Source organism: Schistocerca serialis, chromosome 4 (genome assembly GCF_023864345.2).
Source record: "Schistocerca serialis cubense isolate TAMUIC-IGC-003099 chromosome 4, iqSchSeri2.2, whole genome shotgun sequence".
NCBI classification, from domain to species: domain Eukaryota; kingdom Metazoa; phylum Arthropoda; class Insecta; order Orthoptera; family Acrididae; genus Schistocerca; species Schistocerca serialis.
Window position 1 is genome coordinate 732,130,625 of NC_064641.1, and position 15,643 is coordinate 732,146,267.

Genomic DNA, 15,643 nt, shown 5'->3' on the forward strand with positions numbered 1-15,643 from the left:
TATAAGCTATTTATCAATGTGCATATCAGTGTGAAACCTCTTCAGCTGTAAGTCAGTATTGGTGCTGTGGGCATCTGTCGTTTAGTTTGCACATGTATCTGCACCTTAACACCCAGGTGTTGCCGCCTGCTACACTGCATTGTAAGCTAGAACGGACAACAGAGCCCCATACTTGGCCAACATATCGCGGACATGGTGCACAAGACGTTGGTTCATTTGTTAACCTTACTTGTGGTTAACAGTGCTTCCACTAAAACTTGTTTGGTTTGGGTGCTTTCATGGGCTTTTGTTTTAGAGTCTCCAATTCGGTTCATCTCAGTTCCAATCAAGTGCCGTTCCACAAACTTGTTGAACTTTGCAAGGGATTTCTGGACATTTTTTCTCCTGGGCTCAGTAAGGTTAAGAATTTTATCACTGATCTCGCCCTTAAACCGACAGCGCAGCCTCAATTTTTTTTTTCTGGCACTGCCTGTGCTGGTAGCACTTCGCAACCAAGTCAAGCACGAAGTCAACAGGTTGACTGGTTTGGATGTGGCTGAACATATTTTGTTAAGCCAGTGAGCTACACCACTAGCGATATCAAGAAACCGCTTGACAAAACCCGTATTTGCGGTGATTTTAAAGTACGAATCACTGCACAGGCGATGATAGACACTTACGTCATCCTGTGTCCAGATGAATTGATAGCGACTGTGGCAGTAGGACAGTAGTTTTCAAGTGTATCTTTCGAAAGTGTATCTCCCGTTTATGCTCGACGAGGCCTCAAAGCAGTTGCTAGTGGTCATCATGGCCCTGTGGACTGTACAAATAAAAACTGTTGGTTTTTGGCATGTTCAGAGTTTCTTAGAGCGACTTACACAACACATTTTTTGTTGTGTCAGCTATCTGGACGATTTCTGGTCATTGGAACCTCCATGGAGAAACATCTTTGGATCCTTCAGCTTCTTTTTCATGACCTACAGAGTGTGGGTCTCAAGTGGAATCTGCATAAATCACAATTCTCACACCCCTCTATTGAATATCTCGGTCACATCAGATCCTGTCAGGCGATTCAGCCAACAGACAGTCACAGTGCTGCCATTTATGCTTCTTCATGGCCCACAAACCTGAACGAAATCCAGGACTTTCTGTGCAAAATTGCATATCATCATAAATAATCCCAAAAGCTGCTACCATTGTATATCCTCTAAACCAGTTACTGCAAAAGGGTTTGACATTTGGATAGCTACAAGTGACAAAGCCGTCATGACACTGATGGACAATCTCTGTTTGGCCCCTTGCCTAGCCACGTTTCAGTTGAGTAAACAGTTCGTCTTGGCTACCGATGCATCCCAGTTTGGGCTTAGGGCTGTTCTGGCTCATTATAGTTCCGACATTTCAGAACAGCCGATAGTGTTCTCCTCAAAGACGCTAAACACAGCGCAGAAGAATTATTCACAAATTGAGGAGGAGACCCTATTATTATTTACGTGATCAAGAACTTTCACCTCATCATGGACCAAAAAACTAGTTTACCTCTTCAGTCGCTCTATGCATCTGGTGAACATGTCCCACACGCTGCAATGGTGCCTATCCCTCAATCTTTACAATTATGAGATTCATTTCTGCCTGATGCCCCAGCACTTCAATGTAGATACCCTCTTGCGTTCTTATGCGTCCTGACCCCTGATTCAACGAGGAGGAACTGGATAGGTTCCACGCCTTTTTTTTTTTTTTTTTTGTCGCCTCTCATTTTCATCAACTTTATTAATGTTTTATATCATATCATGATGGGAACTGATCGAATAAGGTTATTCTGATGAGAATATTTGTACTGAAAGCTCAGATTACTTTTCACTTGATTGCTATGCATGTTGGGAACTGAATGTGATTTTGTTTTTAGTTTTCTTTGTTACTTCCCTGCGTGGCCTGTTGCGAGGCGAGCACCGGAGGACGCAACACACTATGTTTTCGTGAGGGGCTGCACTTCCACGAATACGGAGAGGGTCGTACGTCAATGCGTTTGGGCGCCTGTTGGGGCGACTTACCTCGGCCGAGTTCCACCTGTTGTATAGAGGGCGAAACGACCTGTGAGCTGTCGTGAGTGTCGCTACCGTATATGTGTTTACCGTCCCGGCGCGTCTGGAACAATGACTGCTTGCGCTGACTGACTGTATAGTCTTCGCGATTCTGAGAATACTTGTGCACTGTCTGGCGCCGGATGGTGGGTGGTGTTCGCTTTCTGTTTCCGCAGCCGGTCAAATGGCAAGTTCAGTGCTCCCAGCTAAATAGCAGAGGCGTGATTGGTCAACTTAAACTGAGGCCAGTTGACGTCATAAAGCCCTGCCAAAATTGGAGGGAACGTCGCTATTGACACGGATGATGTTCCGAGATAGTGTGGAGGAATTTTGGAATCAGCACTGAATGCGGATTCGGTGCTTTTCGAGTTTACTGGGGAGTTGAGTAACGTTGGCTTCACTCTTGCATTGCGCGGGCGCATGGCATTCAGTATCTGATCTTCGTCGGATTTGGACGGTCTTGCGACTTAGTCGCAGTTGCTTGGAATCGTTGAGGAGCATGACTTCGGTCATCTCCAGTCACGTTCTGCAGCATAAGACCCAGATTCGTACTCTACGTTGTCACACCTGTACGGACAGGGCGAGTTTAGTCGGTTTTGTTGTGTCTCTTCCTAGGGATACATCCTCCTGCATCCAGGAGTTTCCATGCTTCGATCACGAGAACAGAACTTAGCATTTTCGGACAGCATTTGGGGCTTCGAATGAACAGAGTTGCTGCACAGCAGGAGTCAGCGCCTACATCATCAGAACGCCGCCTACTGACGACGTGTTGCAGGTTTCAGGACTGGTAAAGTAATTTGCGGATCCGGCATTGTAAGACCTATCATTTTTATACTCAAGTCCTCAGCAGCACGCGCGCTCGCTTTGCTATAATTCCACCTTGTTTGTTTCTTCATGTGTTCCCATTTGGGCTCTCACTACTAATCGTGATACTACATTATAGTCGGGGGAGTAATATTTGATCATTAGGACCTCCAGTCATTATCGTCACTCTATTGCATCACATAGAGTAGGAGGCTCTTGTTGTCGAGCCAACTCTTATTCTCATAATAGTTCAGTATACCGTATCCTTTAGCCTACTGTTTGTATCAACAATGAAGTACCTTTATTTTCTGACATATAACAAATCTCAATGTAATATTTAATCCGCATATCATTTCGCAGATAGATGCAGAATCCATTTCCTGTCGTTTAATACAATAAAATTCGCTTTTTGTTACTGCATAGAATATGATTTTTATTAAATTATTGTGAGTGTGTACTCCTTATTTTACCAACTAACAGGGTCCACCATCAATTCCTTTCGTTACCCTTGTGCACACAATCAATTAGGTGGTAGGTAAGAAGGGGGTTGAGTGCATGTCTAATTCTCATGCAAAATTCGCCGAAATTAAAGAGGTACATACTCTTCTCGGCATCTCGCATAATATGGCGACCCTTGTGCCTCAGGTCTTTCCTGCAACTGCTGAGACACTATCAGAACTTGATCGATAACATTTTCTGATAAAAGAAAAACATCGTAAGATTCTGACGATTTTTGACAATTTATTGGCGCCAGCTGCCTCTGCTTTGCTAACTGTGCATCCCTCTTGGCTTCAACAGCTCTTTTCTTCACCTCTTCTTACTGACCATCACTCTCAAGTACATTATTCTTCACTTCATCCATTCTCTTTTCTGCTTTATGTCCTTTGCCACCCCCAAAATCTCTAATATTAAATCCATCTGCTGACTAGAGTATTGGGGCAATACCAGTTCTGGAACACTCTGCATTGATGTCAGATGTATCCAAGGTGGCGGCAATGACGTCATCTAAGATGTCATCGTGTAGACTTGGCAGCTGTGCATTATGTCATCCAAGATGGCAGCCTGATGTCAGCTGATGATGCAAGTACCATTATCCAAGATGGTGGCTTTTGGCATGAAAGTGCCATGCCCCCCTCCCCCAGAAAAATGTAACTTCAAATTCCAACAGGATAATGCACCACACCACAGTTATCTCTACTAAACAAAAAAATTGCGGGAAGATAGACCACTTGGGCTACCTCCACTAACCTAAGTCACCCGACCGCCACTTCCTCCTAGGAACTGGCGCCAAGATTGAATTTTGGCTATAAAGAAAGGTCACTCGGGGTTTCGTTACCAACGTAAGAAAAATTGCTGGAAAGAAAGGACACTTGGAGTAACCCGTCACCCGACTGCCACCTCCCCAGGAAAAATGGCGTGAAGTTCAAATTCCAACAGGGTAATACACCACAAAGGAGTTATCTCCACTAAGCTAAGAAAATCGCGTGAACATAGGCCACTTGGCCTACCTCCATCAACCTAAGTCACCTGACCGCCACTTCTTCCTATAAACTGGCACCAAGTTTGAATTTTGGCCATAAACAAAGGTCAATTTGTATATCTCTACTAAGCTAAGAAAATGGCGTGAAAGAAAGGACACTTGTATTAACCTCAGTCATCCGACCGCCACATCCTCCTAAGGATTCTTGGGTAAGGGACTTGGACATAAGTCTTTATTTAATCATTTTCATGCAGTATCACCATCCAGTATGTTCACCATGAGGACTAGTACTCATCACCATCACCAGAGGGCGCTCTCATCTGTGGCAGCAAACAGTGCGATCACCAAGAGCTCCAGACTCCAACTGACTTAGTACACAGTACTGGTACCAGGGGGCACTGTCATCTGTGACGTCATATGGTGATGTGACTACCCTTATTCGAGATGGCGGCGTACATTGTGTTCACCATGAAGCCTAGTACATATTGACACCACCAGAGGGCGCTACTATGGACTTGAAATGAATTTTCCCGAATGTCACACCCACTTGGACTCGAAAGGAAATATTTAAACTCCCCACCACGATTCTCAACCGACCGCCTCGTCCCCTTGCCAACCCATCTTGTCGAGCTAATGTGTACTAACATGCACAGTGCATGACATCTTCCAAGATGGTGGGGGAAATGACGAGAAAACGACTCCGCCTATGATGGACATTAGTTTTTATTTTGCAAGCAATGACTCCACCACAAGATCTAGACTCCAACTGACCTAGTACACTTTACTGCCACCAGAGGATACTGTCATCCCTCATGTGACCTGATCCCAGATGGTGGTCTGTAGGGGTAAAATGGTGCGAAAATGACTCAGGTTCCGCTGGGCTGCTAGGGAGAGTAAGGAAGCAGTGCACTCTATTTATTTTGGAACATTTTATTTGGGGATGGAGTGTACTTACCACACTGACACAAAGCACTCGCCCATATGTGCTTGGGGTCACAATACACAGTCTGCAGACACACGAACAATTTCTAATTTTCCCAAATAATTTCAGTACAGACCTGCAAACTGGTCCTAAATAATGCAGCACAGTGTTGTGTAGACACGCTTAGTACTCTTAAATTGTCCAGATAAGACACAGCACAGCCTATAGACCTGCTTACAAAAAAATGCAATTAACATGTGCAAGCACCCTCCGCCACCTCCTGTCCAGTAGAGCACACAGGAGGTTTGCGGGAACCCCCGACAAGCGACGCAGCTGTTAGCTGTCAAACCACGCACAGGTGCCCTCAAGCATGAGGTGGTGTCATACCTTTCATACTTGACACCTGACAATTTCCTATCCAAATACATGCTCACCTAGACACCGATGCAGACGCTCCTGGGGCGTGCACAGCCGAGAGCCAATGCCGGACACAGGTGAAAGTTCCTCCTAATGGAACATACCAGCTGTGTTCAGCCATGCATACCCGTGAAACGTCCGCGTGGCGACTCGCCATCTAAAATGTTCTCAATGTTATTCTTACGTCACAAGGCTTTGTAAAAAATAACAGCCAAGTCGACCTCTCAGGAATTATATAGTGTCCCAGAAATACTTAACGCTCGCTTTGTTGATGTCTTAGCTTGTATGCAAGGAAATTCTTGCCTAACAGAAATAACGTCGAATGCATTCTTCCCAGCGCTCTTAACGTGATAGCCTTCATGCTCTCAACATACACAAATGTTCTCACCGCTATGTAGAAGCTCCTATATCCCAGCACAAAGCATGTGAATGATTTGAGCGTTATGATTGGCTCTTATCGAATTTACATGCCGAATTACTGATGCCACTGGTATCGAAGCACTGTCAGCCTTTTTCTTCCTTACACAGATGAGACTTACTGCGGTTATTTTACACAGATCTGTATTTTGATAGGACAACTAAACCTAGCAAAGTGCCATACATATCGTCAAATACGGAAAGACTCTTACTCAATCACACTGCTCTCCCACTGAGGGCCGGCCGCGGTGGTCTAGCGGTTCTGGTGCTGCAGTCCGGAACAGGTTCGAATCCTGCCTCGGGCATGGGTGTGTGTGATGTCCTTAGGTTAGTTAGGTTTAAGTAGTTCTAAGTTCTAGGGGACTTATGACCTAAGATGTTGAGTCCCATCGTGCTCAGAGCCATTTGAACCATCTCCCACTGAGGACAGGAGCTTGAATATTAGAACTTGAAACTGACCTGCAACCCAGCAATATATCAGTGCGTACCATGCTGATGTAGTAAACATACAATTCATATCCTCTGCCAAACAAAATCATCCCTTTTATATCAGAGCACCCTCAATGGACAGAAGTCGCACTCAGATCTGTTCTACAAATTCGCGATCGTCACCACTCTGCACAAACGCGTTATTGTTTCTGATCCATACCTGCTTGCCTGCTTGCTCGTTTTTCTACACACATCTCCAGACTCAGCGATTACAAGAACACACGTATTTTCACTATAATATTATACCATTTTCGCGGTACTTCTCGATATCAAGCACTAGGCAGCATCCTACCAATTGCTAGCGCAACATAATTCCCAAGATATTGACTGGAAATTATTTCTATACAAAGCCCAAACTTAAACGAGGTGCAGCCTGCTGTAAACCACTGAGTAACTAGAAACAAATAGAGGAAGGCGATATTTCTGCTCTCGAATACCGAAGTCGGCGATGTAACAAATTCCAAGTCATTCACTACTAAGTATAATACTTCATCAATAGCTGATTGCCCATGTTACAAAATAATACTGACCGAAAATCAACGATGGGTGGACATCTCTCTTACATTTTTTCCTTGCGAGTCCTACCACCATGTAATGAGAGACATAATCGACCAGATGTTAAAAAAAAAAACTCGATCTCAACAACTACTGCATGTTACTGTCATAAGCGGTTTTGGTTCTACAGGTACATACAAGTATCTTTGTTAAAAGCTATACCTACCCACATTACAAATCAAGGTACGACATTACCTCTGAATGAGATGCTTTTTTCCGGACAAATACTGTATCGTAGGAATGTCTGTTATCAGACCATGATGCAACCTCGTGATAAAATTACCGCATTTTAAAAGTGATTCGGCTATTGAACGTGGTATGTAATCGGTATTTGCCACTCTCCCAAACCGATAATTCTACAGTATTTCTAGTGCATTCTTTCTCAGGACCATATCAGAGCTTCCATGACATATCCACTGAGCTATAGTCGATGACTGATTGAGAAGGAACACAAGCAGTAGTTCGTGTAGTAGTAGTTTAAATCGGAACTGAGCATGATGTGCTGATTGAGGTACACTAGCTTCTCAGATATCTCGTGTTACGTTATCTGCTAGAAATTATGTTCATGATTTGGAAACGGGTCTTTCCATTCAAGCACATACCTGCGTTGGATCCTCTTGACAATTTCTTCAATTATTAGAACTACTACTCAATCATATTTCTGGCTCTCTCATATCTTGCAACGAGTCAGCTTTCCCGAACCTAGCTGCTACAGTAGAATTCCAACGTGGTTTTAGTCACCCCCCTATGCATCTTGCAACTGCTCCCATTCCTACAGCTTTCCCCATGTGATCGTTCCAATTTATGTCGGAACTGAGCGTAAGTCGGAGAAAGACATATCCACCACCTTCTGCAACCCATGTAGAAACAGGATGACCTGAGTTACTGCAACAGGACTGTGTTTTGACCATTCGGTGGAAATGCGCGCAGTGTAGTACATCGCCAAACTAGATACATATACTACAGTCTGGAACAGATCCGCGCCCATTCAAATCAGTCATCCCAACATGCTATCATCGTTATTGTCCATCCCCCAACAGAGAAAAATTACGAACTATAAAAGCTCAACTAACTTCATCCAATATAGAAGTCACCTAGGCACCGATGCTGGCACAATGATGCAAAGATGCAGTTGGGCTCTATTGGGGAGAAAGAAATTTCACAATAATCTCCAGAATAACGCAGCGTGCAGCCATCCAAGCATTCCTAACGGTATACACAGTCCCTCAAACTGCAGCTGCTACTGTCTCCTGTGTCTTATGGTGAGTACCATAACACGCCACACATCGGCTCATTTTAAATAAAAGACACAACATAAGGAAACCAGAAGAGTTTGCTCGCTTTGTGCAGAGTCCCCAAACTACAGTCTGAAGGTCATTCACGAGCTCTACATTTAGACTCGTCTCTCACACTGACGGAATAGCTGATAACCATATGTTCCATTGCGACTGATTCCTCATATTTACATGCCGAATTACTGATGCCACTGCTATCGAAGCACCGTCAGCCTTTTTTTCCTTACGCAATCAGTCATTATATGGTAGCCAACAGCGTGCCAATGCACAGATGGGACGGAAAAGACAACGCCGATGTACTGTAATAATAAGCATCACAGTTGATATCACGAACAATTTTAGCAATTTTACAGTAACTTCAACACTGGCCAATGATGTGACAGCATGTCTCCCAAATTTCAGTATCATAGCTAGACCAACCCTTCTCCACTCTGCGAGTATCATTGCGAACAAGGATAGATAACTGTGCAGTAATTCCATTCAGTGTTAATTCTCGAACACATAAATCATCAAAGTATACCAGACAACTCTCCACATATTTCTAACACCTGGAGCATAGTAATTAATTTACGATCTGTCTTTATGCGTATGGGAGTCACAGAGCATTCTTGCTGCCTTAGGGTAAAATTAGAGAGTGAAAGACCCTCCTCACACTGTCATTGACCAACCAGGCATACAGCACCATTACCGAATTAATCTCCAACCGTCCAGAAGAAGACCTACACTCCACGTCTCTTGCATGAATTGAGCTTTAACAGTGCTCACCGATCCAAGTGCATGAGATTTATCGAGATGCGCCCATGTCGAGGAGCTTAGCACTCCTTATTGATGTATAGTAATGGATTGCAAAGTATCGCCATGTAATAACAGATGGTTAAGAACGACAATAATCAATTGATTTTTATCCACGATAGAGATCGTGACGGCTGGAGTTCGACGCATTTTATGAAAATCAACCAAGGTATCAACTCTGAAGTATTGTCTAGGATTGTTACCTGGTAGGTATCGGTAAGAGAAAACATAAACACACACACTCCTAATGCTACAAAGTTCTGCACGTAAAACGGGCTCTAATGTTAGATCGCCTGCATCTCCAACCTAACAGTCATATGGAATGTAGCGCTGTTAATAATCCAATGTAAGAAATATGTTTCAAGCATATGACATACATCCTTCTTCCCAGTTTCTCTAAGATAAAGTATGTCATCAAACCATAAAAGGAAAAACTACTTCCATAAAAAATTTGCTCTGCGTGATACGAGCACAATATAGCTTTCTGGAGACCTATAGTGTCCAATGTTCGAATCTGACCACGGTTCAGAAATTGCATCAGACCTATATAAAATGATCGTTAGTAGCAGGGGTTACCTCCTACAAGGAAACGGATAAACGCATAGCAACAGCCTCCGACATGTGAAAATTACAATTTATTCCGTTACTAACTCTGCAAACAGCACATCTGTGGGGCAAATGTTTACATGGAGATTGCAGCACCTCCAATCTCCTATCGCTAACTTAGTTATGACGCTGAAGTCTCGATTTTACACCCAAGATGCGACAGGGGGGATCGCATAAATCAAAGTTCCTTTAGAGGAATGTGACAAGATTTATCACACATGAGGTGGAAGTCCTTTGATGACCGACAGGTTTACCATTAACGATCTCAAGTAGACACTGCTTTAAACCACATTCAGAACACGTGGCTGTATACGAGTAGAACGCAAGCTACGTCATGTGACTGATGCATCCAGATAGAACACTGGGAAAAAATTGACCTGCAGCAACTTCTCCTTCTTTAGAATCCAGGAGGAGTTGTTTGTGTATCTGTAGAATGTGTATTGTGACCCCAAGCACATATGGGCGAGTCTTTTGTGTCAGTGTGATAAATATACTCCATCCCCAAATAAAATGTTCCAAAATAAATAGAGTGCACTGCTTCCTTACTCTCCCTAGCAGCCCAGCGGGGCCTGAGTCATTTTCGCATCTTTTTACCCTTACAGACCATCATCTGGGATTAGGTCACACGAGGGATGACAGTATCCTCTGGTGGCAGTAAAGTGTACTAGGTCAGTTGGAGTCTAGATCTTGTGGTGGAGTCATTGCTTGCAAAATAAAAACTAATGTCCATCATAGGCGTAGTCGTTTTCCCGCCATTTCCCCCACCATGTTGGATGATGTCACTGTGCACATTAGTGCACGTTAGCCCGACAACATGGGTTGGTAAGGAGATGTGGCGGTCGCTTGAGGATCGTGGTGGGGAGTTTAAATATTTCCTTCCAAATCCAGGTGAGTGTGGATTTCGCGAAAATTCATTCCAAGTCGACGGTAGTGCTCTCTGGTGGTGTCAGTTTGTACTTGGCTTTGTGGTGAACACACTGGATGGCCATACTGCATAAAAATGATTAAATAAAGACTTATGTCCAAGTCCTGTCCCCACGAATCCTCAGGAGGAGGTGGCGGTTGGGTGACTGAGGCTAGTAAAAGTGTGCTTTCTTTCTCGCCCTTTTCTTAGCTTAGTAGAGATATGCAAATTGACCTTTGTTTACCGCCAAAATTCAAACTTGGCGCCAATTCACTGGAGGAAGTGGCGGTCGGGTCACTTAGGTTAGTGGAGGTAGCCCAAGTGGCCTATCCTCCCGAGATTGTTTTGTTTAGTAGAGATAACCGTGGTGTGGTGAATTATCCTTTTGAAATTTGAACTTACGACCAATTTTCTGGGGAAGGGGGCATGGCATTTTCCCTCCAAAAGCAGCCATCTTGGATAATGGTACCTGTGTCATGAGCTGACGTCATGGCCGCCATCTTGGACGATGTCATCGCCGCCATGTTGGATACATCTGGCAACAATGCAGAGTGTTCCAGAACAGGTGTTGCCCCAATACTGACTATCCTGACTGGGCCCATCTTTACCAGTTGGTGATGTTACTCTAGAGAGTTGAGCACTGTTATACTGTCGTGGCCGAATTATACTCGGTCTGTTCTCATCTGTGGTCTTATTTATATAGACAATAGCCTCTACATGCCTACTCACTTCGACCCCTTCTTTCACATTGATTTCACCACTCATATCCTCCCGTTCTCGGTCTGCCCCTGTTTCGCGTCTATCCTCTGTGTTCCACACCTCCCCTCCTCGGGAAAACTCAACTCTTCTTCATCTCGTTCAGCCCTGTTACTACCCTGATCTTGCTCCATCGTGTGCAGTCTGTTTATTTGAGATGCGTTCGACAACAGTCGTGTCCTGCTACGAGTGAACATTCATTTACGATACATCAACAAAAAAATAGCCGTGCAAGAATCGCTAGGCGAATTGGACACGTCAGTGCGGTAGGAATTGCTGCAATAGAATCCCAGGGGAAGGAAGCACTTGCGAGTACAATGCAAAGAATGGAAAGCGTTGAAGAATGCGTTGCAGGTACCACCCAAAGGTGCGAAAGCGGAGAAGAACGTGTAGCACGCCTGGAACGCCAGTAAATTGGTACATTGCGTCGAAGGCGACGAACGGTGTACATGGAAGTGTGGTGCCAGACAGCGGCCCACCATCCACCGGCTCAGTGCAAGCGCACAGCAAAGCGCACACAGCAGCCCAGGAAGCGCAAAATTACAGCCTGACCTTAACAACTAGTGCACAGTTCCAGTATCGTTATTGGGCAGGACTATTTGGTGACAGTGCGTACAAGGAGATGTCAGCTCGCGTTGAACAGACGAGGGCGTTTGATACTACACTACTGGCCATTAAAATTGCTACACCAAGAAGAAATGCAGACGATAAACGAGTATTCATTGGACAAATATATTATACTAGAACTGACATGTGATTACATTTTCCCACAATTTGGGAGCATAGATCCTGAGAAATCAGTACCCAGAACAACCACCTCTGGGGGTAAAAACGGCCTTGATACGCCTGGGCATTGAGTTAAACAGAGCTTGGATGCCGTGTACAGGTACAGCTGCCCATGTAGCTTCAACACGATACCACAGTTGATACAGTGACTGGTGCATTGTGACGAGCCACCATTGACCAGACCTTTACAGTTGGTGAGAGACCTGGAGATGTGCTGGCCAGGGTAGCAGTCGAACATTTTCTGTATCCAGAAAGGTCCGTACAGGACCTGCAACATGCGGTCGTGCATTATCCTACTGAAATGTAGAGTTTCGCAGGGATCAAATGAAGCGTAGAGACACGTGTCGTAACATATCTGAAATCTAACGTCCACTGTTCAAAGTGCCGTCAATGTGAACAAGAGGTGACTGAGACGTGTAACCATTGGCACCCCATACCATCACGCCGGGTGATACGCTATTATGACGATGACGAATACATGCTTCCAATGTGCGTTCACCCCGATGTCGCCAAACACAGATGCTACCATCATGATGCTGTAAACGGAACCTGGATTCATAAAAAAATGACGTTTTGCCATTTGTGCACCCAGGTCCGTCGTTGAGTATCCCATCGCAGGCGCTCCTGTCTGTGATGCAGCGTCAAGGGTAACCGCAGCCATGGTCTCCCAGCTGATAGTCCATGCTGCTGCAAACGTCGTCGAACTGTTCCTACAGATGGTTCTTGTCTTGCAAACGTACCCATCTGTTGACTCAGGGATCGAGACATGGCTGCACGACCCGTAATGCACCATTGGTCCACCTTCGAGATCTATCCCAGATGTGACATGTTGTGGATCTGCCTCCGAACATCGCTCTGGATATAATGCATGGCATATCCGCTTTCAGATCCTGTCCCAAATGTGGTGTATTATGGATCTGCATCCCAACTTCACTCTGGATATAACACATGGTGGATCCACATTCGAACACTAACTCGGGTCTACATGGGTCATGTTTGGGTGTGAATGTGGCTTCATGTACTCCAGTGCCATGTGGCTGAAATGTCTGTGGAAACAGCAAACATTCGCCTAAGTGGTCTCATGGCTATGAGAATAGGGGAGCAGCGATGGGCATTCTCACTTTCAGCTGCCATGGTCTGTAGTTAACGATGTTTCTAACTGCTTAGCCAGCTTCTCGCTGGTGGTGCATGGAATTCGTAGGTTCTCGAGAGTGCTCGAAGGTCTTTGGGAAGAGGCAGCGTCACAGTAAAGCAGCGCCGCAACAAGGCAGTGTGGGATGGTTTGGCTCTCTTCAGAATGAGCGAAAATCGTCATGGCAGCCATCATAGCGTGCGAGTTGAGCAAGGTGTAACTTCTATTGGCAATTGAAGCAAATTGCATAAATGTTGCTCTTCCTGAACAACAAAGCTACCAGAGTAGCAACAAAGCGTCTAAAATGATACTGGCATTAATCATCAACAAATGTTTGCACAATTCAGGTGAAGTCTTGTCGCCATGCCTCTCGTGGTTCAGAGTTAGCATGAGTCTTTGATTTATTGGTTTTGTGCAAGGAGAAATCGCCACCATCATAATGGATTGGGATGTGGATAAGCGAGAAATTAAAGTGTTGGCAAGAATTAATTGAAAAAGTTACTGAAAAAGTTGTAGTTTTTTTCCTAATATGCATTCATCAATCACAAAAATGAGACGACCTATTGATTTACAAACAAAAAAAGTTGAAGCCAGGTAGAATTGAGTCCAATAACATATATATTCAACAGTGTTCACAAAGAACAAAATGAGCTTATGTTTAGAAACTCTGAAAATTAGTTTCAGGAGTTGGTCTGTAATTAAAAAGTAGTAAGTGGATACTTTGGGCGCATTTGGCATGTTTTTAACACACAATCTGTTTCTAAGATTATTTAAATTAATTTTTTATATTACATTATATTACATGAACTTTTCTATAAGATAAAAAATCTTTGATACTTAATTTAATTAATTTGTAAAAATGGTTGTGCAGTAAAATAATGTCAAGTGCTGTGGACATAGCCACTACATCTTCACATACATCTAAGTAGATACTCTGCAAGCTACCATATGGTGAGTGGCGGAGGATAATCTGTATCACTATTAGTCATTCCCTTTCCTGTTCCATTCACAAACAGTATGATGGAAAAATGACTGCCTGTAACCTCTGTATGAGCCCTAATTTCTCGTATCTTATTTTTGTGGTCCTTATGCTTAATATATGTTGGCAACAGTAGAGTCATTCAGCAGCCAGCTTCAGATGTTGGTTCTCTAAATTTTCTCAACATTGTTTCTAAAACCACTATATATAAGCCACTATACATAAAATCAGAGCAAATTTAAGTGCTCTAATGAAAATCTATATATAATGATATAAAGTTTTGGTTGAAAATAATAGACTTTTTGAGTACACTAGAATTAATTTAAAAAAATTGTTTGAGGCGCAAAATTCCAGCAGAACGTTTTGGTACCTTTTGCAAGGAAATCTGGTGGGATTTTTTCTGATGTTATTTTCTTTATTTCATTTCACCCACCAGGTTATTTAGCTGAACGTCACTATTGGTCTGTGACTTGGATGATAACTGTCATCCACTCATCTTCTCCTGCTGTCTTGGCCAGTGCACTGGAAAAGCTGCTTCTGGTGGCCATCTTCGTCTTCTTCTCGATGGACTCGAATAGTAGATGACAAAAGCAAATAACAATAGTACTGGTTTGCTGAATCAATCCTATACCTATTGAACTCTTCCCCACATAGTAAGTGTAGTTGGTATTTGAGGAACAAAGTTGATTCGAGAACAAAAATGAGGCATCTGTTAGCAGTTTCCTGAAACAGCTCCAGCTGCTACAGCCTTGCAGGTTACTGTGGTTTTATAGAACAGCGTGACAGTGATACTTCAGTCACCTGTGAGCAACTCTGGAGGCAGGAACTACACAATATTTCCTGCTGCCCGGCCTGGTGGACAGATCGATTTTCGTTAATTTCTCATCTAAATATTAATTGATTTTAAAAATTCAAAATACTGACCTAATCTAGATAAAAAAGAGCTATTCATGATAATAATAAGGAATAAAATCGGAAATCACTAGATACTCAATTTTTCAGTTTAAAAATTTTCCATTCGTATTCTGTGTTGTGCATCAAATATAAGATTCCTCTTCCTGTGCATAATTATGTAGGCGATTGTTCCCTTTGATATTTTATCGTTAAATGTCGCATTTCGTAGTAGACCTCTGAGGAGTAACTATATTCTTCCCACAATTCATGTTAATCACATAGATCGGACACATTATTACGAAGTTAAATAGACTTATAGCTACATCGCCCTTCAACTGTGTGACTCATTTAAAGTCAA